Below are 25,913 nucleotides of genomic sequence, written 5' to 3' on the forward strand. Positions count from 1 at the left end.
TACTAGTCCGCCGAGACTAAAGGAACTCACTGTGATTAAGAAGAGACCAGCGTCACTGAGGCAGAATCTTCTGGGAAGTGTTTTCTCAGGGTCAGTACATGGAAGCTGTGATCCAAAGGCTGAGAAGGCTGTACCTTGTGCTGGCAGCCAAATGTGGTAGGCTAAGATTCATCCACTTGGTACTGCTTATGGAGGGAGGCATGAAGGTTTCACTGAGAGAAGCTGAGGCTTGACACTATTCTTATAGGGTTGAATTGAAGTCCCTGAAGAGAGGTCATTAGAGAATGTGCATCCCGAGTTACAGTAAAAGACCTAGGATGGAAGGAATCAGAGAGAGAGGCTGAGGCTTGGCATCATGTGGCCGGGTTACAGTCCCTGGCGAGAGCCCAGGAAAAACTGTTGGTGAAAGTGCAGCCTGACTGCAATGGAAACCAGAGCATTCTAAAGATACCCGTGTGATGGAACTACTGCCAAGGTGTGCAACACCAGGCAATGGAGCTGGCCTGAGCCCAGGGAATGCTGTATGTGTGCTGTGGAGGATAGAGCCAGAGAAGTGACCCAAACCAGTTAGAGAAACCCAAAAGGCCATGAATGAATCTCAGAAGTTGGACTCTGAGCTTCCTAATGTTGGGCTTTGCATCTTCTTTGATTTCTTTTTTTTTTTTAACATTTATTTATTATATGTAAGTACACTGTAGCTGTCTTCAGACACCCCAGAAGAAGGAGTCAGATCTCATTATGGATGGTTGTGAGCCACCATGTGGTTGCTGGGATTTGAACTCAAGACTCAAGAAGAGCAGTCAGTGCTCTTAACCACTGCACCATCTCTCCAAGCCTCCTTTTTTGATTTCATTGTGACTATCCCCTGGATCTTCTCTATTGAAAGAAAAATGAATTCAACCTATTTTGATTTTGCTAGGATTCCAAAGTTAAGAAACTTTGAACTTTTAAAGAGCTTTGGGATTTTTTTCAGAGAGACTAAGATAGCCCGAGGCTTTGGATAGTTTAAAGAGGCTGACATTTTAAATGGTTTCCATTTTTAAAGACTGTGGGACTTTCACGTTTACAGTGTGTTTTCTTTTGTAATATTGACTCATACAACATCTTCAGATCAACAAGAAAGAAAAGATTATAGTTTAGTAGTGATCTATTGCGAGAAGCAGTGCGGTCACAGGCCCGGTGAAACCCACTTGTTTACTGCCCTGCCCGAGCATGCGCAGTGAGGCTGCATGCATGGGCCGGCAGGCTGGACCTTTCCTCGTGATCCGGACCTGTCAGACTATAGGTGACCTACCTGATCTCCTGCCTGGAGTGTGTGTGAATTCTGATTGGATGAGGTGGAGTGGAGCTAGATGAAGTCAGTTTTAACCCTTGTGGAGAGTAGAAGAAGTATTAGTAAGAGAAGCTGTTGTAATAGGTTTTGTTTTAGCCCTTGCTGTGAGTAGAAGTAGTGGTAAGAGAAGTTGTTGTTGCCGGAAGTTAGGGATATAGCTTGCTGCAAGAAGAGAAGGGCGGAGTAAGGAAGAAGCTGGTGGGGAAGAGAGCTGTAAAGGAAAAGGACCGAAGTAAAGTTGCTGCGTGAACCTTGATGTCCGTGCCGTTTGTGTCCGGCTTGGAGGACCAGCGATAATCTATTTGTGTGCCAAATTGACAAGGCACCAAGTCTGATGTTAGTTTCAACAAGGTAGAGTCAGTTTGGGAAAGATAACCTCAGTAGAGATTGAGTTCCCGAATAGATTGGCTTGTCAGCAAGCCTATAGCGCATTGTTTTAAATTGAAGATTGATATGCAGGGGCCACCCATGGGTAAATGGTTTAGTGTGGTAGGTGTCATACCACGAGCACGTGGTCTTGGGTGCTATAAGAAAAGCTGAACCAGCCGCGAGAAGCAAGTGAGTCAGCATCACCCCTCCATGGCCTATGCATCAGTTCCTGCCTCCAGGGTCCTGCTGAGTTCCTGCCCTGGCTTGTCTAGATGATGGACTACTATCTGTAAGATGAAATAAACCCTGGGCACTTCAAGTTGCTTTTGGTCCTGGTGTTTTCTAACAGCAATAAAGACTCTAAAAACGTAAGTTGATTTTGATGTTTCTGAAGTTGTTTCATTTCAACTTTGTCAAAAATGAAGGTGACAGGGGTCATGGGATGAATGTATGTGTGTTTTCAGCCTTAGTCCCCCTCACCTCCAATGTCTTCTATGTTGCAGTAAATCTCCTCCCAAATATGCCCTGGCAATGAAAACAAAACACAGTTAATATGATTATATTCTGTGGGCCTAGATTGGGCAGGTCTACCACTACACTACCATCTTCCACATTTATGAGACTCCTTAGAACGTGCGGTTTCTCCAGGCCATGTGCTTCTGCTCTGCTTTTCTCCTTCCTCCTCCTGTGTCCTTTCCCTCTTCCATTTTTTTCCTTCTTCTCTCTCCCACCTTCTGCTCCACCTTCTCTTTTTTTCTGTCCAATCATCAGCTCTCCTTTATTTTACAAGTTAAGGTGGGAAGCAGGTTTACAGGAAATCACCTGAGTGCTGACTCATTCCTTGTTCACAACCACTCACAGGAGAGTGGAGTTAACATAAAATATAGTTAGCCCCAGGCTATCCACCACACTTCTGTCTGGGTACGCTGAGCTTAAGGACATCCACTGCCTCTGATTTCATCTAAGCTGACACGTAGTAGATATAGCATATGGAAAGACAACAGAGATCTAGGTTCCAGGCAACTATTTTAATGTCCAAGTAGTTTCACGTAGCTATTAGTTAAACTTCCATTTCCCCCCCTCTCTTCTGAGGGAACATTTTATTTTTATATAAAATGAAGATATTAGGTCAAAAAGCACATATTGAAGTAAGTAATAATTTAACTCAACTAAGAGCCAAAGAGTAAAAGTCAGATTAAGCACAGGAACCTTGAGGGCAGGAATGACTTCATCTCCTTTTATTGTGTCTCCCAGGTCTGGTTAGTTCTCTGCACATCATATTTCCTTAGCAGAATCCTTGATACAGTGCTGGAGAGGTAATGGATAAGAGGCATGGAAAGAAAAAGTCTGCTAGGGAACTTCCTTTTCTACTTCACATCTGTAATAACCTAAACTGAGTTCTCAAATACCTGTCTTTCGTTAGAGAAACTATGAAGCTGAGGGGGAAAAGGTTATAAACAGAATATTGACCACTTGAAAATAATATTTAATTATAACAGAGTAGTCATATCTAAATTTTTTATTTCTTCTTCTAAACTGCCCAAGAATGTGTTTTACACAGTAAAAGTGCTCAGGAAATTTTTGTTTTTATAAATTTAATTTGGTGCTAACAGCACTCACGTTAATGAAGGAAGTTGATGAGGCAGCACTTGGGCAATTACATACAAGTACATAATCCTTCTCGGTGTTTTATACCTAGGCTTTATTTGAAGTTATCAAGTGGCTGATTTGACCTGGTTGTGTGTAGATGTTCCTGCTGCTTTCATTCTTGTATCATGTAGGACAGCAATTTTGGGAAGATAGCCATGATCACCTCTATAAAGCAGAAATAGCAACTTGCTGATAAAATAGTATATCAGCTCCCAAAGGTAGATATGGAAGAAAAAATATCTGTAGGGGTTAGAGAAATAAGCAGCCTAGGAGCTGTTTCCTCAACAGCAGACAAACGGATACATCTCATAGGAAACACTTGGGACGGTTTAGTAACATCATGAAGGCACAGAAGAGTCTTAAATGCACTGTAAGTGTGGTATGATAGGAAGAATCAGGATACAGTAAGCCTAGATTTGACTCTCAGTGGTGCTGGGCTCACATTGTTAGTGAGCACTACCTATACCATGAAGGAAAGACAGGAAAATCATATAGACATGTTTATAAAATTCCAAAGAGGGAAGACTGACCTCTAAGGACCTCTAATGATCCAGATGGCTACAAGACCTGAATGAGCCTTGTATGATTTCAAGGGGAGAGGGGCACAAACTGATGGGTTACTTTCAGAGTTAGGTGAGCTCTGCTGAGTGCCAGTGTTCTGAGGGCTAGCAAACCACAGAGTGTACTCAGTATAGTTCATCCTTGCTGCATTTATTCTCCAAGGAAACATTCAGATGATTTGGGACAAAGGTAATGAATACACTTGCCAAAGATGCTTATAATTTATTAATGAGACTAATGGGGCACATGATTATTTTTTAAAATTTGTGTGATAGAGATAATTTGCAATATTCTTACTGGGAGGTACATTTGGAAGGTTAGATATTGGGAAGTCTAATTTTTGGATGCTGAAAAAAGATTTATGTTCTTAACCAGAGATTTAATTAGGCCTCAAAATATGCAAAGTAATTTCCCTGACTCCTTCCCTCAGAATTAATTATAGATTTCCCTACTGGTTCCAAAATAGGCATTATATATCATGACCCACATTCACCTAGTTTCTACCCTTATCTCCCAATATGTCCTGGGTACATGCCTAATAAAATAGAATTTACATTTCTATTCCCTAACTAGTCTGCTTTTCTGACACAGTACATTGCCTGTGCCCTGGGATATCATTAACTTTACTAGACTTTTGTCTCTTTCAAGGTGTGAGTCAGGGCCCCCATCCTTCATGGATTTTTTGAGAATTTTAGTTATTTTTCCCAACTCCTATTGCAATACACAAGTTGTTTCAAAGGAAAACATTTAGAACAATATAAAGCCAACACAAATTAGTCTTACTTTGTTCTGTCTTGCTTTTTTCTTGCCACAGGAAACCCCCATTCCCACACCTGCACTCCCCCCCCCCCGATTTTATTTTGGTGGTAGATGTCCTTGTGTCTGACCTGGAAACTGCTTTATATGAAGAAATAGCACGGATGGTGAGGACCAAGGATAGAGGGAGCTGGTATGTTCTACATGAGACTTTAAAATTTACATGGGGATCTTTAGAAAGCAGCAAAACATAGAAGTCTGAAATACAGCTGTTGCTTACAGGCTCCCTGGAGTGGGATGAAGGCTCAGACCAGACTGGAGAACTAATCCAAGCTACTTATGTTGATTGAAGGTGACCTGTCCAAAGGAAGGACTATTTTCCTTTTGGCTTCTCTATCTCTCCGTCTCTGTCTCTGTCTCTGTCTATCTGTCTGTCTGTCTGTCTGTCTCTCTCTCTGTCTCTCCCCCTCTCCCTCTCTCTGTCTCTCCCCTCTCCCTTCCCCTCTCCCTCTTCCTCCCTCTTTCTTTCTTCCTTCCTTCCTTCCTTCCTTCCTTCCTGCCTTCTTCCTGCCTTCCTTCCTCTCTCTCGCTCGATCGCTCTCCTTTCTTTCACCCATTTCAGTTACACAATCATGTGACTTTCTAGCGTGCCCCCAAAGTGGATGTATTACAGACTAGGGAGTAGCTTTAGGGTATGAGAAGTGATGAATACAGTTTAAGAGAAAAAAAAATTCCACAAGCTGCATGATCCTTTGTTCGAATCATTGACACAGTTTTCTCATGTTGTGTGTTTTACTTTAAATTAGAAAGACACATCGTTTAAACCCTGGTGAACAAGCAGCTCATTCATAAGACAATAATTTTTAGCTCTTTGTTATATAGCGAGGAATAAAAAACAAACGTGTACAATCTTCTTCTTTTCTTTTTTTTAAGATTTATTTATTTATTTTATGCATATGAGTACCCTGTTGCTGTCTTCAGACACACCAGAAGAGGGCATCAGATCCCATTACAGATGGTTGTGAGCCACCATGTGGTTGCTGGGAATTGAACTCAGGCCCACTGGAAAAGCAGTCAGTGCTCTTAACCACTGAGCCATCTCTCCAGCCCGTGTACAATCTTCTTATCAGAGGTCTGCTCCATCTAAGTGAATGGTATGTATTTGTTCTTGTTGCTGATGCTGATGCTTTTCCACAGGCACCAGTACTCCCTTCCCATCCTTGTGATCATCACCCTGGGAACTCTTTCTAATGGATGTCCAACCTTTCATTTCCTGCCTAAGCCTTAGGCCATAGGCTGTTTTATTGGCAGGTGATAAATTCATAAAATATACAAGATATTCTCTCTACAGAGGAACAATAAGTCTGCCCCTCTGTATTAATCTCAATGTTTTGTGCTATAGTCAAATTCTAGTAGGATTTTTTACCCACGTGCTTTGAACATGCACTTTAAGCTATTTTGAAATCTGTTATCTACCAAATGAGTCACCTTGCAATTCCCACTTACCTGAACGGCCCTCCATGTTCACAGAAGATTCTTCTCTAGGCTAAACAATAGAGCTCAGCATTAAAGAATTAACTGCAATAAACGTAAAACCAGAATCCATTAAATCTCGTGATAAAAATGTATCTGAAATTATGAAAAAGCTGTGTGATTTGTAGAACTGAACTATATTTGTCACATTTAGAAAACACAGAAGACTCCATTCTTACAGAATGGCTGCCTGGGAAAGGCAGGAGCTCTCTTCTTGATGCTTTTCGTCCTTGAGTCTTTAGAAATCATGGAAGTTCCCATGGTTCTCAGAGAATGGAAGGATAGGTGGTATAAATATGGATAAATAGGTAGATAGTTTTCTTGATCTTGATTTATGCACACACACATGTGAATGCACATGCAAACACACACACACACACACACACACACAATTTGTGTATCAATGCATTTAAGAAGAGACAGAGCTGGAAAAACATTGGTTATATGACTTTATTTTTCTCATTTATTTGAGAAAATCTTGACAGAAATTTTCTATCAATCATTGAACAAGAGTGGCAATTATTAGGACTACAAATTGAAAAGCTGTATTGCAATCAAAACTGGGAAAATGAGATCTGTATTAGAAACTGTTTTAGACCTGTTTCATTCAGATACACAAATTCATTATATTAAACAAAACATCCCTTAACTCGAAAGTCATTATCTCAAAACTTAAGAATGGCTAATGAGCATACTCCAATTCCAGTTCAGCCCTTGCCAATGATGGAGTCTTACATATTAAAAGGAAATTAATTTTAACTCTATCTATTTTATGTGTTTTCTTAGAAGATATTTCTCATGTAAGTAACATCAGGAAGAAACGTAGCTTTACTGGAAAAGGAAGCATTCTCTAAAGCTTTTGACTTTATTACAGACTTCAGAGCGAACTAAAGCCTGTTACTATCCCACAGCTCTCTTCAGAGTGTTAAGAGTATCTGTGGGACATACATGTGGCACCACAGAAGGACCACACCCAGGTTGTACCGACTCACATCTTCCAGTTGTCACAGCTGTCTTTGGAGGAATTACTTGCTCTCTCTAAACACACTTTCCCCATCTATAGAAACGTGTACTATGGGACTGCTATAGTATTGAAAGTTATAATCGACAGAGTGTTTAATGTGGAAAGATCATGCTGAAAAAGAAATCACAATTCTTTGGATTACCAAATTGCTTGCTTACAAGGTAGACTGATTCTAGGTTTGTCCCCAAAGGAAGATAGTAGTACTTACCAACTAAAGACTGTCATAGCATCCAATTAATACTGTATTTTCTGTTTCCTCAACATTGGAGTCACTGAGAGATGTTCAGTCACACACTCTCTTAGTTACAAATGACCACCACACTCAAACTGTGATTGGGTGAGATGGATTTGGAAAACCGTGAGATGGGTTTGGAAAGAGCCCACCTTTCTGATTTCCGGGCAGATGATAGAGAGGGGAGGCCTTGTACGTGTTGCAGCTCTGAAGGGAAGGCTTCCTCTACAGAAGTCCTGCTCCAGATGAACTGAACGTTTCCTAATGTCAGTGTAACAGCTCTGTTCCAGCTGGGGATAGTCAGGAGCCAAGGACTACCACAGTGTCACATCCCTCCAACTGTACAACAAACCTCACACAAGAGATTTATTGGGAGGGAAAGATCCAGAAGGATGGTTGCCTCTTTTCCATCATCAAGCAGCAGATGAATGGATAGAATTCAGGGTTTATATATGTTTTTTGTGGGTGGGTGGAGCTTTCTAGTGTAGTCTGGAATTGGAGGGATTGTGTGGCCTGATTGTTGGGGCCAGCTTGGGGATTGGCACATTTTTTTTTTTTTTTTCTTGAAAAGCTGTGCCTGGTGACTCTCTGGACTCAGGGTTGGGATGGTCTTTAGAGTGGTTAGAAAACAGTCATTAAGGCTGCTAAGGAAGTTTGGGGGTAGTGCATGGCAACTGGAGCTCCTCATGTTTGTGCGTCGGCGGGGGGGGGGGGTACACTTTCATGCCTTAATGCCTTAAGGGTTTACGCAGTTTACAACATTCACAAAGGGAATCATGGCATGGAAATCATTCCCTGATGCTTGAGTTGTTTTGAATAACCAACAATCCTGAAGAATGAAAAAGCTAACAATTTATATGGCTCATCCTGGTTTTTTTTACAGCATGTCTTTACTTTCTTTCAAAATATATTTCTTTTGAGTTGTTTCATTCTGATCTTTACATCTTTAGTGTATTTTTTGTTGCACAAATTTCCTTAGTTTTCAATTCTATTTCATAGGCTGTTTCCTGATCCTCACTATATTTCTGATAGAAAGCACATCAATATGAAGAACAGTTTGTGATTTTGTCTTACTCACTACCAGAATGATAGGTTTGAAAGAAGTTGATGTGTAGATCTTTAAATGCCAAGTGGTTCAGATGCGTGATCTGTTCATAAAGCAACCCCACTGTCACAAACAACCAAAACTCAGGGCCCTGGCTATTTAAGGAATCATGGTGCATGGAAAACTATCACTATGGAAACCAAGTTAAGTGTTACTGCAGTAAGATGATGTTGTGTGATAATCTGCTCGAGTGACCAATAGATTTAGAAACCAACCGCAAACTAGTCTGTCCAACTGAAAATTCAACAGGCTTAGTGAGAAAAAAAAATCCATGTCTCTCATTTGGGACAATGCTGCATCAAAATTTAAATTGAACTTAAAAGTTGTCTTGAAGAGGATTCAGATTCAATTCCTGGCATCCATAGGCAGCTCCGTTACTCCAATGCTAAGGGATCCAGTGCTAGCTTCTGCCTCTGCAGGTTCCAGGCAAGCATGACACTTACCTTCAGGCATAAGGCTCATAAAGATAAAATAAAAGAAATGAAATCCTTCTATGGAAGTTAATGGCAGTTACTTAGTAACTGATTTTGTGAAAAACTGGGAAATGTTGAAACTCAAAGACTGAGAAATTAGATACGATTTATGAATAATGACTATTTAATCTAACCTTTCATTCTTGACAATTATAATCACATAGCTTGGGGGCAGGGAGTATAAAGTTCAGTGACTTTTTAAGTACAAAGCCATGGAATCTGATGTTTGGATTCCACACCTGTTCTAGCATTGTTTGCCATCGAGCAAGTATGAGTAATGAAGCTGCCTCGGTCTTACTTTTCTCAGGTGAATTTTGATCATAATTGCATCGTGCCCTTAAAGCACCGACAAATAAGTGAGGTGTGGCTTTGACAAATAAGCGAGACATGGCTTTGATATTGTTTCTTTCCTTTTTTAATCTCATGCCCAACACATGACTTTTTTTTTGTATAAGTTGAACTGACTTCTAAAATCAAGGTTAATTTTTTAGTTATCAATAATATTTGGCCTCTGCTTTATAATGTATGTGTTTACATGTATATGTATGTATGCATACATGTGGGAGTCAGAGGACAAACTTGTTTTCCTCCATAGAAAGGGTCTTGAATTGAGTTACAAATCACCAGTTAGGCTGAGCTGAGCCTCAGGGATTGTTCTATGTCTGCCTATCAAGCTCTGGGGTTATTAGCATTTACCACCAATATCTTGTTTTTCATGATATAGAACATTATATGTAAATACACCCACACAGTATATAGTAATCAAACTATACAAATTAATATTGACTTCTTCTTAAATGTTATTCTTTCTATGTAATGTATGGAAGCCAACTGTGTACTTCAAAATAACTGTACCATTAGAGATTTTGAAAACTTTTCCATGACTTCATTCTTGAATGGTAGAGGTATGACTTTCTTTCCATTACATCTTAATGAAAAAAATATTTCATTATTGTGTTTGAGCTGACACTCAGCCTGAACTATCAAAATATTCCTTCAACGGCTCTACTGAACTTTACAGGCTGTTACCATGGAGCTCCATATTCCTATGTGTTTCTATAGAAACTAACTGTAGCATGTTTCTTGTGTGCTAGGAAGTGATGTGCCATGAGTATTGAACTAATTCCTCAATGAGAATGGTTGCAGTCTTGGTACTAGTTGATAAGCTAATACTCAGAGGGCTGTTCATATTGTTATCCATTGCCTATATATTATACGATAACTTAACACTTATGTGTATACACACACAAACAAATGTTGTGTAACTATAAAGATCTCTTAATATGATGATTTCTAATAGCATTACATCATTTTCTAAACACATGACACAATTTCACCCTTTTCACCCTTTTTTATGCCTGAATGCAATTTCCCTGTATTTGTATGCAGAATTTTCTCTATACAATCAGATAATGACACCCAAGCTAATTGCTGTGTAAAGTGCTATGATAAACATGATTGAGCAGGTGTCTCTGTGATATAGTGACTCAAAGTCTTTGACAGGTGGAGCAGCTGGATCATATGGTAGTTATACTTTTAGGTTTTTAAGAAATGTTCCTAGCAATTTCCATAGTGGCTGGATGAATTTACATTTCCCTCAGCATGTCTAAAGGTTTCTTTTCTCCCACATTCTTGAAAGCATCTGTTGTTTGATGACTACTTTTTTTAAAATAACATTATATAAGTAAGAAACCACCACCAAAGAAAGTAGACTAAATGTTTAAAAAATCATGTCTGAATAAGATTTTTTAAATCTAAAATAAATGATGATTGAAACTGATCAATAATAAAAGGTAAATGGAGGAAATGATTAACTGAGCATGTATGAATGGTAAATTTATTAAGGAAAGGTGAATTAATTACAGTAACCATTTAGTACATTGCATAATCATAAGAATAATTGAAATGTAAAGGACAAATCATACCCATGTAATGATTCCAGGCACATAAGTTGTATATCAGAATGACAAGGATGTGTTCCTGACTCATCTATAAACTAGCTGTCATGACTACCACATATTTGTCACAAGCAAGATAGTGAGATACAAGGATCCCTAAAATTGAGAAAGGCCTACTCTGTCTATTTAAATACACTGTATATAAGGCTGGATGCTTCCTGACAGTTGCTACTTAATTTGATCAAAAGAATTTAAAGTTATTTTCAATGTAATCAGATTCATGCTATCTGTAGTGACTAGCTATTTAGGGAACTTTCCTTTCCTTTCCTTTTCCTTTTCCTTTTCCTTTTCCTTTTCCTTTTCCTTTTCCTTTTCCTTTTCCCTTTCCTTTTCCCTTTCTTTCTCTCTCTCTCTCTCTCTCTCTCCTTCCTTCCTTCCTTCCTTCCTTCCTTCCTTCCTTCCTCCCCTCTTTCTTTCTTTCTTTCTTTCTTTCTTTCTTTCTTTCTTTCTTTCTTTCTTTCTTTCTTTCTTTCTTTCTTTCTCCTCCTCCTCTTTTTCCTCACTCCTCCCCCAGCTTCTCCTCAAATTTTATTTTAGTAAAGAACACAGTGAAAACAACAAAATGATGTTTATGATAGGACTTAAAACTTGGAAATAATATAATTACATTTACAGAGGAGGAATTTTAAACGATTTGAGGACAAATACTACATGATCAGAAGGAGCTATATGCTTTCTTCCCTGAGCTTCTATTTGCTACATCAAACAAGAGTGCTCTGAGGCAGCGAGGGTGCTTCCTTTGAGGGACCTGAGGAAGAAGTGATCTTTATCCAAAATATACAAAGAACTAGTCAAATCATTCATATTTTCAAAAGATCTTTATCAAAAATATACAAAGAACTCAAGAACTTAGACTCCAGAAAACCAAATAACCCAATTAAAAATGGAGTACAGAGATAAACAGAGAATTCTCAACTGAGGAAATTCAAACTTTTAAAAAATAACTTAGTCATCAGAGAAATGCAAATGGCCCTGAGATTACACCAATCAGAATCGCTAAGATCAAAAACTCAAAGAACGCCCTTCCGCTCGACTCAAGACTCGAGCCCAGGGCTACCTTGCCAGCAGAGTCTTGCCCAACACCCGCAAGGGCCCACACGGGACTCCCCACGGGACCCTAAGACCTCTGGTGAGTGGAACACAGCGCCTGCCCCAATCCAATCGCGCGGAACCTGAGACTGCGGTACATAGGGAAGCAGGCTACCCGGGCTTGATCTGGGGCACAAACCCCTTCCACTCCACTCGAGCCCCGGGCTACCTTGCCAACTGAGTCGCCTGACACCCGCAAGGGCCCACACAGGATTCCACACGTGATCCTAAGACCTCTAGTGAGTGGAACACAACTTCTGCCAGGAGTCTGGTTCGAACACCAGATATCTGGGTACCTGCCTTGCAAGAAGAGAGCTTGCCTGCAGAGAATACTCTGCCCACTGAAACTAAGGAGAGTGCTACCCTCCAGGTCTGCTCATAGAGGCTAACAGAGTCACCTGAAGAACAAGCTCTTAACAGTGACAACTAAAACAGCTAGCTTCAGAGATTACCAGATGGCGAAAGGCAAACGTAAGAATCCTACTAACAGAAATCAAGACCACTCACCATCATCAGAACGCAGCACTCCCACCCCACCTAGTCCTGGGCACCCCAACACAACCGAAAATCTAGACCCAGATTTAAAAACATTTCTCATGATGATGATAGAGGACATCAAGAAGGACTTTCATAAGTCACTTAAAGAATTACAGGAGAGTACTGCTAAAGAGTTACAGGCCCTTAAAGAAAAGCAGGAAAACACAGCCAAACAGGTAGAAATCATTAAAGAAAAACAGGAAAACACATCCAAACAGGTGATGGAAATGAACAAAACTATACTAGAACTAAAAGGGGAAGTAGACACAATAAAGAAAACCCAAAGCGAGGCAACGCTGGAGATAGAAACCCTAGGAAAGAGATCTGGAACCATAGATGCGAGCATCAGCAACAGAATACAAGAAATGGAAGAGAGAATCTCAGGTGCAGAAGATTCCATAGAGAACATCGACACAACAGTCAAAGAAAATACAAAATGCAAAAGGATCCTAACTCAAAACATCCAGGTAATCCAGGACACAATGAGAAGACCAAACCTACGGATAATAGGAATTGATGAGAATGAAGATTTTCAACTTAAAGGGCCAGCTAATATCTTCAACAAAATAATAGAAGAAAACTTCCCAAACATAAAAAGAGATGCCCATGATCATACAAGAAGCCTACAGATCTCCAAATAGACTGGACCAGAAAAGAAATTCCTCCTGACACATAATAATCAGAACAACAAATGCACTAAATAAAGATAGAATATTAAAAGCAGTAAGGGAGAAAGGTCAAGTAACATATAAAGGAAGGCCTATCAGAATTACACCAGACTTTTCACCAGAGACTATGAAAGCCAGAAGAGCCTGGACAGATGTTATACAGACACTAAGAGAACACAAATGCCAGCCCAGGCTACTATACCCGGCCAAACTCTCAATTACCATAGATGGAGAAACCAAAGTATTCCACGACAAAACCAAATTCACACAATATCTTTCCACGAATCCAGCCCTTCAAAGGATAATAACAGAAAAGAAGCAATACAAGGACGGAAATCACGCCCTAGAACAACCAAGAAAGTAATCATTCAACAAACCAAAAAGAAGACAGCCACAAGAACAGAATGCCAACTCTAACAACAAAAATAAAAGGGAGCAACAATTACTTTTCCTTAATATCTCTTAATATCAATGGACTCAATTCCCCAATAAAAAGACATAGACTAACAGACTGGCTACACAAACAGGACCCAACATTCTGCTGCTTACAGGAAACCCATCTCAGGGAAAAAGACAGACACTACCTCAGAGTGAAAGGCTGGAAAACAATTTTCCAAGCAAATGGACTGAAGAAACAAGCTGGAGTAGCCATTTTAATGTCGGATAAAATCGACTTCCAACCCAAAGTTATCAAAAAAGACAAGGAGGGACACTTCATACTCATCAAAGGTAAAATCCTCCAAGAGGAACTCTCAATTCTGAATATCTACGCACCAAATGCAAGGGCAGCCACATTCATTAGAGACACTTTAGTAAAGCTCAAAGCATACATTGCACCTCACACAATAATAGTGGGAGACTTCAACACACCACTTTCTTCAAAGGACAGATTGTGGAAACAGAAACTAAACAGGGACACAGTGAAACTAACAGAAGTTATGAAACAAATGGACCTGACAGATATCTACAGAACATTTTATCCTAAAACAAAAGGATATACCTTCTCAGCACCTCACGGGACCTTCTCCAAAATTGACCATATAATTGGTCACAAAACAGGCCTCAATAGATACAAAAATATTGAAATTGTCCCATGTATCCTATCAGACCACCATGGCCTAAGACTGATCTTCAATAACAACATAAATAATAGAAAGCCAACATTCACGTGGAAACTGAATAACACTCTTCTCAATGATACCTTGGTCAAGGAAGGAATAAAGAAAGAAATTAAAGACTTTTTAGAGTTTAATGAAAATGAAGCAACAACGTACCCAAACCTATGGGACACAATGAAAGCATTTCTAAGAGGGAAACTCATAGCTCTGAGTGCCTCCAAGAAGAAACGGGAGACAGCACATACTAGCAGCTTGACAACACATCTAAAAGCCCTAGAAAAAAAGGAAGCAAATTCACCCAAGAGGAGTAGACCGCAGGAAATAATCAAACTCAGGGGTGAAATCAACCAAGTGGAAACAAGAAGAACTAGTCAAAGAATTAACCAAATGAGGAGTTGGTTCTTTGAGAAAATCAACAAGATAGATAAACCCTTAGCTAGACTCACTAAAGTGCACAGGGACAAAATCCTAATTAACAAAATCAGAAATGAAAAGGGAGACATAACAACAGATCCTGAAGAAATCCAAAACACCATCAGATCCTTCTACAAAAGGCTATACTCAACAAAACTGGAAAACCTGGACGAAATGGACAAATTTCTGGACAGATACCAGGTACCAAAGTTGAATCAGGATCAAGTTGACCATCTAAACAGTCCCATATCACCTAAAGAAATAGAAGCAGTTATTAATAGTCTCCCAACCAAAAAAAGCCCAGGACCAGATGGGTTTAGTGCAGAGTTCTATCAGACCTTCAAAGAAGATCTAATTCCAATTCTGCACAAACTATTTCACAAAATAGAAGTAGAAGGTACTCTACCCAACTCATTTTATGAAGCCACTATTACTCTGATACCTAAACCACAGAAAGATCCAACAAAGATAGAAAACTTCAGACCAATTTCTCTTATGAATATCAATGCAAAAATGCTCAATAAAATTCTCGCTAACCGAATCCAAGAACACATTAAAGCAATCATCCATCCTGACCAAGTAGGTTTTATTCCAGGGATGCAGGGATGGTTTAATATATGAAAATCCATCAATGTAATCCATTATATAAACAAACTCAAAGACAAAAACCACATGATCATCTCGTTAGATGCAGAAAAAGCATTTGACAAGATCCAATACCCATTCATGATAAAAGTTTTGGAAAGATCAGGAATTCAAGGCCCATACCTAAACATGATAAAAGCAATCTACAGCAAACCAGTAGCCAACATCAAAGTAAATGGAGAGAAGCTGGAAGCAATCCCACTAAAATCAGGGACTAGACAAGGCTGCCCACTTTCTCCCTACCTTTTCAACATAGTACTTGAAGTATTAGCCAGAGCAATTCGACAACAAAAGGAGATCAAGGGGATACAAATTGGAAAAGAGGAAGTCAAAATATCACTTTTTGCAGATGATATGATAGTATATATAAGTGACCCTAAAAATTCTACCAGAGAACTCCTAAACCTGATAAACAGCTTCGGTGAAGTAGCTGGATATAAAATAAACTCAAACAAGTCAATGGCCTTTCTCTATACAAAGAATAAACAGGCTGAGAAAGAAATTAAAGAAACAACACCCTTTTCAATAGTCACAAATAATATAAAATATCTTGGCGTGACTCTAACTAAGGAAGTGAAAGATCTGTATGATAAAAACTTCAAATCTCTGAAGAAAGAAATTAAGGAAGATCTCAGAAGATGGAAAGATCTCCCATGCTCATGGATTGGCAGGATCAACATTGTAAAAATGGCTATCTTGCCAAAAGCAATCTACAGATTCAATGCAATCCCCATCAAAATTCCAACTCAATTCTTCAACGAATTAGAAGGAGCAATTTGCAAATTTGTCTGGAATAACAAAAAACCTAGAATAGCAAAAAGTCTTCTCAAGGATAAAAGAACTTCTGGCGGAATCACCATGCCAGCCCTAAAGCTTTACTACAGAGCAATTGTGATAAAAACTGCATGGTACTGGTATAGAGACAGACAAGTAGACCAATGGAATAGAATTGAAGACCCAGAAATGAACCCACACACCTATGGTCACTTGATCTTCGACAAGGGAGCTAAAACCATCCAGTGGAAGAAAGACAGCATTTTCAACAATTGGTGCTGGCACAACTGGTTGTTATCGTGTAGAAGAATGTGAATCGATCCATACTTATCTCCTTGTACTAAGGTCAAATCTAAGTGGATCAAGGAACTTCACATAAAACCAGAGACACTGAAACTTATAGAGGAGAAAGTGGGGCAAAGCCTTGAAGATATGGGCACAGGGGAAAAATTCCTGAACAGAACAGCAATGGCTTGTGCTGTAAGATCGAGAATTGACAAATGGGACCTAACGAAACTCCAAAGTTTCTGCAAGGCAAAAGACACCGTCAATAAGACAAAAAGACCACCAACAGATTGGGAAAGGATCTTTACCTATCCTAAATCAGATAGGGGACTAATATCCAACATATATAAAGAACTCAAGAAGGTGGACTTCAGAAAATCAAATAACCCCATTAAAACATGGGGCTCAGAACTGAACAAAGAATTCTCACCTGAGGAATACCGAATGGCAGAGAAGCACTTGAAAAAATGTTCAACATCCTTAATCATCAGGGAAATGCAAATCAAAACAACCCTGAGATTCCACCTCACACCAGTCAGAATGGCTTAGATCAAAAATTCAGGTGACAGCAGATGCTGGCGAGGATGTGGAGAAAGAGGAACACTCCTCCATTGTTGGTGGGAGTGCAGGCTTGTACAACCACTCTGGAAATCAGTCTGGCGGCTCCTCAGAAAATTGGACATAGTACTACCGGAGGATCCAGCAATACCTCTCCTGGGCATATATCCAGAAGATGCCCCAACAGGTAAGAAGGACACATGCTCCACTATGTTCATAGCAGCCTTATTTATAATAGCCAGAAGCTGGAAAGAACCCAGATGCCCCTCAACAGAGGAATGGATACAGAAAATGTGGTACATCTACACAATGGAGTACTACTCAGCTATTAAAAAGAATGAATTTATGAAATTCCTAGCCAAATGGATGGACCTGGAGGGCATCATCCTGAGTGAGGTAACACATTCACAAAGAAACTCACACAATATGTATTCACTGATAAGTGGATATTAGCCCCAAACCTAGGATACCCAAGATATAAGATATAATTTGCTAAACACATGAAACTCAAGAAGAATGAAGACTGAAGTGTGGACACTATGCCCCTCCTTAGATTTGGGAACAAAACACCCATGGAAGGAGTTACAGAGACAAAGTTTGGAGCTGAGATGAAAGGATGGACCATGTAGAGACTGCCATATCCAGGGATCCACCCCATAATCAGCATCCAAACGCTGACACCATTGCATACACTAGCAAGATTTTATTGAAAGGACCCAGATGTAGCTGTCTCTTGTGAGACTATGCCGGGGCCTAGCAAACACAGAAGTGGATGCTCACAGTCAGCTAATGGATGGATCATAGGGCTCCCAATGGAGGAGCTAGAGAAAGTAGCCAAGGAGCTAAAGGGATCTGCAACCCTATAGGTGGAACAACATTATGAACTAACCAGTACCCCGGAGCTCTTGACTCTAGCTGCATATATATCAAAAGATGGCCTAGTCGGCCATCACTGGAAAGAGAGGCCCATTGGACTTGCAAACTTTATATGCCCCAGTACAGGGGAACACCAGGGCCAAAAAGGGGGAGTGGGTGGGCAGGGGAGTGGGGGTTGGTGGATATGGGAGACTTTTGGTATAGCATTGGAAATGTAAATGAGTTAAATACCTAATAAAAATGGAAAAAAAAATAAAGTAAAGTATGTGTCATTTAAAAAAAAAAAACTCAAAGAACAGCACATGATGGCAAGGGTGTAAAGAAAGAGGAACATTCCTCTATTGCTGGTGGGATTGCAAACTGGTACAACCACTTTGGAAATCAATCTGGCAATTCCTCAGAAAATTGGAAATAGTTCTACCTGTCCCACTCCTGGGCATATAACCAAAAGTTACTCCACCATACCACAAGGACATGTGCTCCACCATGTTCACAGCAGCCTTATTTATAATAGCCAAAAGCTAGAAACAACCCATATGTTTCGCAACTGAAGAATGGATACAGAAAATGTGGTTCATTTACAAAATGGAATACTACCCAACTATTAAAAATGAGGACATCATGAATTTTTCAGGCAAATGGTTGAAACTAGAAACTATCACCTGAGTGAGATAACTCAGACCCAAAAGGCGTGGTGTGTACTTTGTACTTGGTATGGACTCAATGACAAGTGGATATTAGCCAAAAAGTTCAGAATACCCATGATATAACTCACAGATCATGTGAAGCTTAAAAAGAAGGTTATTTATATATTTTTTAAAAAGATTTATTTATTTTATTTATATAAAAGTACATTGTAGCTGTTGTCAGACACACTGGAAGAGAACATCGGATCCCATTACAGATGGTTGTGAGCCACCATGTGGTTGCTGGGAATTGAACTCAGGACCTCTGGAAGAACAGTCAGTTCTCTTAATCACTGAGACATCCCTCCATCCTGCAAAGTCATTCTTTTTTTTTTCCATTTTTATTAAGTATTTAGCTCATTTACATTTCCAATGCTATAGCAAAAGTCCCCCATAACCACCCACCCCCACTCCCCTACCCACCCACTCCCCCTTTTTGGCCCTGGCGTTCCCCTGTACTGGGGCATATAAAGTTTGCGTGTCCAATGGGCCTCTCTTTCCAGTGATGGCCGACTAGGCCATCTTTTGATACATATGCAGCTAGAGTCAAGAGCTCCGGGGTACTGGTTAGTTCATAATGTTGTTCCACCTATAGGGTTGCAGATCCTTTTAGCTCCTTGGGTACTTTCTCTAGCTCCTCCATTGGGAGCCCTGTGATCCATCCATTAGCTGACTGTGAGCATCCACTTCTGTATTTGCTAGGCCCCAGCATAGTCTCACAAGAGACAGCTACATCTGGGTCCTTTTGATAAAATCTCTGCAAAGTCATTCTTAATGATACCTACTTTTTAATGCTTTTAACATTCAAAATCTCTCCCCCCTACACCTTTCCCTCCCTTTCTCCCTTCCTGACTCCCTCCCTCTCCTCTTCTCCTTTTTTTTTTCACTTCCCTATCTATCTTATCTCATTATTATTGCTAGATTTTATGTGTACAGGCATGTTGCCTGCATGTATGTTTGGTATGTCTGTGTACTTTGTGGATATCTGTGACTTTGAAGCCCAGATGAGGGCATTGGATTCTGGGGAACTGTAGGTTCAGGTGGTTGTAAGCCACCATATTGGTTCTTGGAACCAAACCTGTGTCCTCTGGAAGAGCAGTCAGTCTTTTTAACTGTCCAGCCATATCTCCAGCCCTATCTGTTTTCTCTCTTGGTAATGAAAAGAGATAAAAGTACAAAGACATTGTGCATTAATTTTAACCTTGGATAGAAATAGCTATGTTTGAATAATAATTAAAAATTCAGTGGCTACAATATGTTTAATAGCTTCATTCATTTTTAAAATTCTGTATTTAATGTGCAGTTTATATCTACATATTTTCCTGGCTATTGGTGATTGCTAGAAAGGGCTTTTACATTTTTGCAGCATTTCTTTCTCTGTGTCTCTCCTTTAGTTTGTTTTGTTTGCTCTTTGCCTCTGTGTCTGTCTTTATGTTTCTACATCTTTGTCTCATTATCTTTTTGTATTTCCGCTTCTATGTTTTTGTCTTGTTATATATTTCTGCCTCTTACTTTTGTCTACTATGATATTTTACAAATGTGTAAGATAAAATCCTCTGAGGCTGAGTATGATGGCACATGCCTATAATCTCACCACTCCAGAGGCTGAGGCAGGAGGATTTCTATAAGTTCTGGACCAGTCTGGATTACCTTGTGATACCTTCTCTCAAATAACAACAATAAGATCCATTTGTTTTGAACACAAAGTAAAATTGAACATGAATGTTAAGCATACTTTCTTGTGATATAATCTAGAATTGAATAGACAGACACACAGAAGAAATGCTCTTTTTTATTAAAGTAAAAGGATTCTTCTTGCCCAGAGTACCAGTGTCCCACACAGATCTGTTATACCATGCTTCTGAGTGGAAACTAGGAGTGGCATTTGGGTTTTGATAAATTTGGGTAATTCCTTTCTATTGGATGGACTACTTACATGCACCTGTAGTGGGAAACGAGTGCTAACCAAGACTGTGGGTTCTATAACTGTGCCCTCCTGTCTGTTCACTGGTGCTGTGATTTCTATAATCATTACACCCAAAACTTACAGGAGTCCATCAAAATATAGACAAGAACTCAATTCTTTTATGTGTTTCGTTTATTTTTAGGAAGTCACCGTGTAAGTTGATATTCAATAGAGAAAATGGGGGATTCCCTTCCATCAGCCTTCCTGTTATAGTTACAGGGGATCAGGCGTATTAGGCACTATACCACTTATACTTTCCAATTAATAATGAATTAATTAATTTTCTAAATCTCTACTGGTCCCTCAATACCTCTCCAGCAATGCCTTATCTGACCAAATAAGCATTAATAATTCACTGCTCTGTTGCTAAAAGTACACCATTGAGAAGACCTTGTTACAATAAGTGTTTTATCTATGGTAAAATACCCTATATAGTAGCTCGTGCTGAGTGGGAGCCTCAGACGTACAATAAAATAATAATAGGATGCAGGAATATATAGCATGAATTACTGTAATGCATTTGTCTCTGATAGGTTAACATGTTAATCAAATAGGTATTAACAGTAGCTTAAAGCAATATGGATGTACTGTTCACCCTCCTAGAGTTTATGATTCTAACTTTAGTCAAGGGGCATTTCTTCTGAGGCAGCTGTATGCTTGATTGTCTTGGTTTCTAGAGACCTACCACATCCATCAGCTGATGGATCATCTCGCATCGTTCCATAGACTCAACTCCCCAAAGGGTATTTACTGATGGAAGTATTCAACCTGTGAGGTGGAAGCATGCTGAAGGCTGCCCATTAGTGGTCAATGCTGAGATAAGACCATCAGGTTGGAGGAAGAGCAAGCACGAAATAACTCAGCATGGAGTGACCAATATAGTTGCCTGGGATCACGTAGCAGAAAACTTGAATTCACACATTTGCTGAATCTACACTTCCATGGCACTTCCTGTCAGAGGGTCAGAATAGCTCTTGAGAATCCAGTGATCAGTTCTGATCCCTGTTGATCCTGCTGCTAATAAAAAATGAAAATCATGTCTGCCACTAAGCAGAAGACAGAGATGACCACTAAACAACCACAATTCCATTCCAGTGAGCTATCTTCTCTCTCTCTCTCTCTCTCTCTCTCTCTCTCTCTCTCTCTCTGTGGTGTGTGTGTATGTGTGTGTGTGTGTGTGTGTGTGTGTTAGACTCTAAATTTTTTCTACCTTAGCTGCTTTCCACATTGTCCTTATATTTTAGAGTCACTGTTTATTAAAACCTGACAATCGCAGGGCTTGGTGGCACTCACCTTTAATCCCTGCACTTGAGAAGCAGTGGGAGGTGGATCTCCATGACTTTGAGGCCAACGTGGTTTACATAGTAAGTTCTAAGACAGCAGGGGCTACATAACTTATCTCAAAACAAACGAACAAAAACAAACAAAAGCCTGACACTCATTATTTTCTCCTCCGAACTAGTGTGTGTGTGTGTGTGTGTGTGTGTGTGTGTGTGTGTGTGTATGTGTGTGTCATGTGTGTGTATCTGTGTGTTTATATGTGTGGTGTGTGTATATATGTGTGTGTGTGTGTGTATGTGTGGTATGTATGTGTATGTGAACATGTGTGTGTGGTGTGAGGTTTGTGTGTGTGTGTGTTGTGTGTGTGTGGTCCCTGAGACCATTTACATTACTTCTGTCTCACTGAGCACAGAGTTGAGAAATTGCTGGCTCCCTCAGACATGAATCTCATTTCTTTGCAAATGTACTTGACTAAATCATCTAATGCTAATGAGCGTGGTTGGGCAGGCTGAAGCAGCGTGATGTGAGTGGGCTTTCCCCTCAGTCTGTGCAGCAACTTCTTTCCTAAAGTCGTGCCCTTCTCTAGTGTGGAACTGAAACTTCATGGCTTATATTCGGAGCTGAAGTTCCAGCACTCCAATTCAGAACTAGATTTGTGGTTGGTAGATGTAGCAAGCCCTAGAAAATCCTCCAGATCATGTTTGAATAATTAGACCTGGCCCCGTTTGCAGTTGATGGCTTTGAGGTAGAGTCCAGTACAATTGTGTTTCTGATTGGAACATGAAAGCAGCATGTAGGTGAATTACAACACAGAATAGGCAACAAACCTTTGGAAAATGAAGAAGTAAATGAAAGCTAGGAACATGAGCAAGGGCAGCAGTCGGGAAACTGAAAGAATTACTTGACCCTTTAGTATGTGAGGTAGGTGTGTGTGTGTGTGTGTGTGTGTGAGTGTGTGGTGTATGGTGTGTGTGTCTCTCTGTGTCTATGTGTGTGATGTATGTGTGTGTATGCTTGTGTATGTGTGTATGGTGTATGTGTGGTGTGTGTGTCACTGTATGTGAGGTGTATGTGTACGTGCATGTGTGCATGTACACGCGCGTGTGTGTGTATGTGGTGTGTTGTCCTCAGCCATCATCTAATCAATATGACCCAAACCTGGCATGTTATGAGCCCACAGCCTTTCAAAGTTGTCATAATTAATGCTGTACTGTGATGTGAGATAGAAAACAAAGTCTGAGATGCTGAGCACTGTTGCTTATAAAGGACAGGATTACGTGATTTTTATTGCCAGAAAACACATTGCAAGGGGCACTGTATTGGCTGTGAGTTACTCTGAGTTTCTTCCAGTTACAGTCTGTATAGATTCTGATGAAGAATGTCTGAGACTGGGAAAAATGGCCTGCATGGGAGAAGAGATGGGCATGGTTCATGCCTGACATTTGTATGCGAGTATGCACCATGGTGAATAATCACGTGGTCCAATTGCTAGATTAAGAAACTCTTGCGTGTGCCGGACTGGCCAGCAGTAACGACGCTGCAACAGGATCCTTCTGCACACGTTTATTGGGAGAGCTTGATTGTAGAGGCGAAGAGACTTCGAGCCCAGAACTGGTGCTGCTTTTATAGGCCTAGGAGAGGCGTGTCTCATACCCGGATTGGTTATGCACTAAGCCTCATTTGCATGTTCCTCATCTGATTGGCTACTCTCTCTCAGTACCTCACAGAGCCTCATTATCATACCTCATTTGCATGTCTCACATCCGATTGGTTATTCTCTTAGTACCTTACAGAACCTCATTATCATGCATCATTTGCATGTCTCACATCTGATTGGTTATACTCTCAGTACCTTACAGAACCTCATTATCATGCCTGGGCCAGGCAGTGTCTTTGCAAAAAACTTTACTGCATATGTACACATTGGTTGTTTGTCCAATCTTATGCATGGTGGCCAGCAGTAGTCAGTGCCACTCAGCAATGGCACATGTGGCTTCCCACATCTCCCCCTGTTTGTTTTAATAAAATGAAGCTGGACTAGGCCTGTGCAATTATGCCCATCCGCCGTGGCTCCTGTTTTAGGTCGTTCCTCTAATGTCACAGCCTTACCTGTCATAGGGTAACCCTATCGCCACCGGGCCCCATGTCTTAGATTGGACTGTGCACGAGGAAAGTTGCCCGTCTCTGGATACCGCAGTGCTGTGTGACAATAACTGCTAAATGACCTAGGGCGAACTCTGCAAAAGAGGCCAGCCAAAAAATGAATTAGTGGTGAAATCATGATCACTCTATCGCTTGCAATGAGGAAACCTCAGTGATGTGCAAGGGCTGATCAATGATCGTTGAGTCTCTCTCATCTCAGTGTCGTGGAGTGCAAGAGTAGCGAACTCAGATGCCAACTAATTCTTGAGCATGGATAACCAAATTTCAGGGGAGGAGCCGTTTTCAATAGCTAAAAGTGCCTGAGTTATAATCACCTTGTCACGTTTTTGTTGGGTTCTGAATTTGCATACCAACCAGAGCATGAACACCAGTCCACAGCATATGGCAGCACCAAACAAAATCACTCCCACCCATTCCTTAAAGTAAGAAAAAGCAGAGGTAAGCCAAGAGGTAAAGTCTCCGAGGGTCACTGGTTCCACTCTGGTCCCATTAAGGTTCAGGATCTGCATCTGCAGTCTCGCCTGCAACCTCTCCAGCTCCTGCGACCAGTTCCCCTTCAGGTAATTCGATAGGTCTGTACTTTTAATAAAAGAATTATTAATATACTTATTGGGAGTAATACACACATGCGATGTGGATGCCACACAACTCATTTGTATGACATCCATCATCCGTTCCATATTATGTTGTAAAATATCCACTCTCTGATTCACTAACATTAACCCTGAGGCGATATGAGAATCCACCTTTTGCAGGGTAAGCAATGCTTCAGAGGATTTTTCTGCTATCTGACTTATGGTTTCAGCAGTATTAATTTGATGGGCCATAGCAGTTCCTGCGGTAACTGCTGATGCTGCGGACACCACAATGGCTGTAACAATGGCAGCTGTGATTCCAAAACCTCTCTTTTGCCGAATAAGACTCATTATTGGGAACTTCTCTGGATCTGCCTCAACAGGCACAGGGACAAAGATTGGTAGATGAACCACTAAGGCTAAGAATTTGGTTCCATTTCAGCATTGCGTCAAAAAACAAGTGACATTTGTACAATCTAACCATTCTGTATTATTTTGAAATTCAGCCAATATAAAGAAAAATGGAGGATTGACACAAACTTCTACTGGAGAAGTAGTCATATTTCTGATAATTCTATTAGTTGTCACATTATCTAAATGAGTAGAGGTATTGGAAAGAGTGGCAGAAACATTCAATATCTCATGAAAGGTTCCAGTCAGCAATGCAAAGGCTGACAGACTGGTACTAGCACCTGCCTCATTGCTTAAAATCCATTGGTAATATGGCCAAATATTTTCTTTCCCTGTAGTATCTTCTTTATCGTTCATTATAGCAAAATCTAGTGGGGGTGACAAAACAAAACCCTTTGCTATTTCTTTCCGAGGAAAAATTTTTGATTGACAAGGTGAAAAAACTATAGGAAATGCGAGGTCCGGATGACACCAAGGCATGCTGCGTATAGCAGTAGCATTGCCAACAGGCCATCGTGATCTTTTGGGAATGGTCACCTTTCCCTTTATCATAATAGTGGTGATGTTTATAGGTGAAGTTATATTATTTTCAACATCACCTGAGCCTGATTGCGCTCCTTGAGCAACTTGCGTTAAAGCATTAAACAACACTCCAGAACTCACCTTATTTTGGCTAATGGGATCTGCCCAATTAGAGATAATCTTTTTCTTTAAAAATATACAGGGTGTAAAAGGTTTATCCACATTATGCACAAAGCATAGTGTATAATTCAAATGAAAACTAGTACTATTATACACCCGTGGCTCTTGAGGAGTTTGTCTCGCCCAAGGCGCATCCAAATAACATTCCGTTGCAAAAAATAAAGGCAAGGT

Source organism: Mus musculus, chromosome 10 (genome assembly GCF_000001635.26).
Source record: "Mus musculus strain C57BL/6J chromosome 10, GRCm38.p6 C57BL/6J".
Classification (NCBI taxonomy): domain Eukaryota; kingdom Metazoa; phylum Chordata; class Mammalia; order Rodentia; family Muridae; genus Mus; species Mus musculus.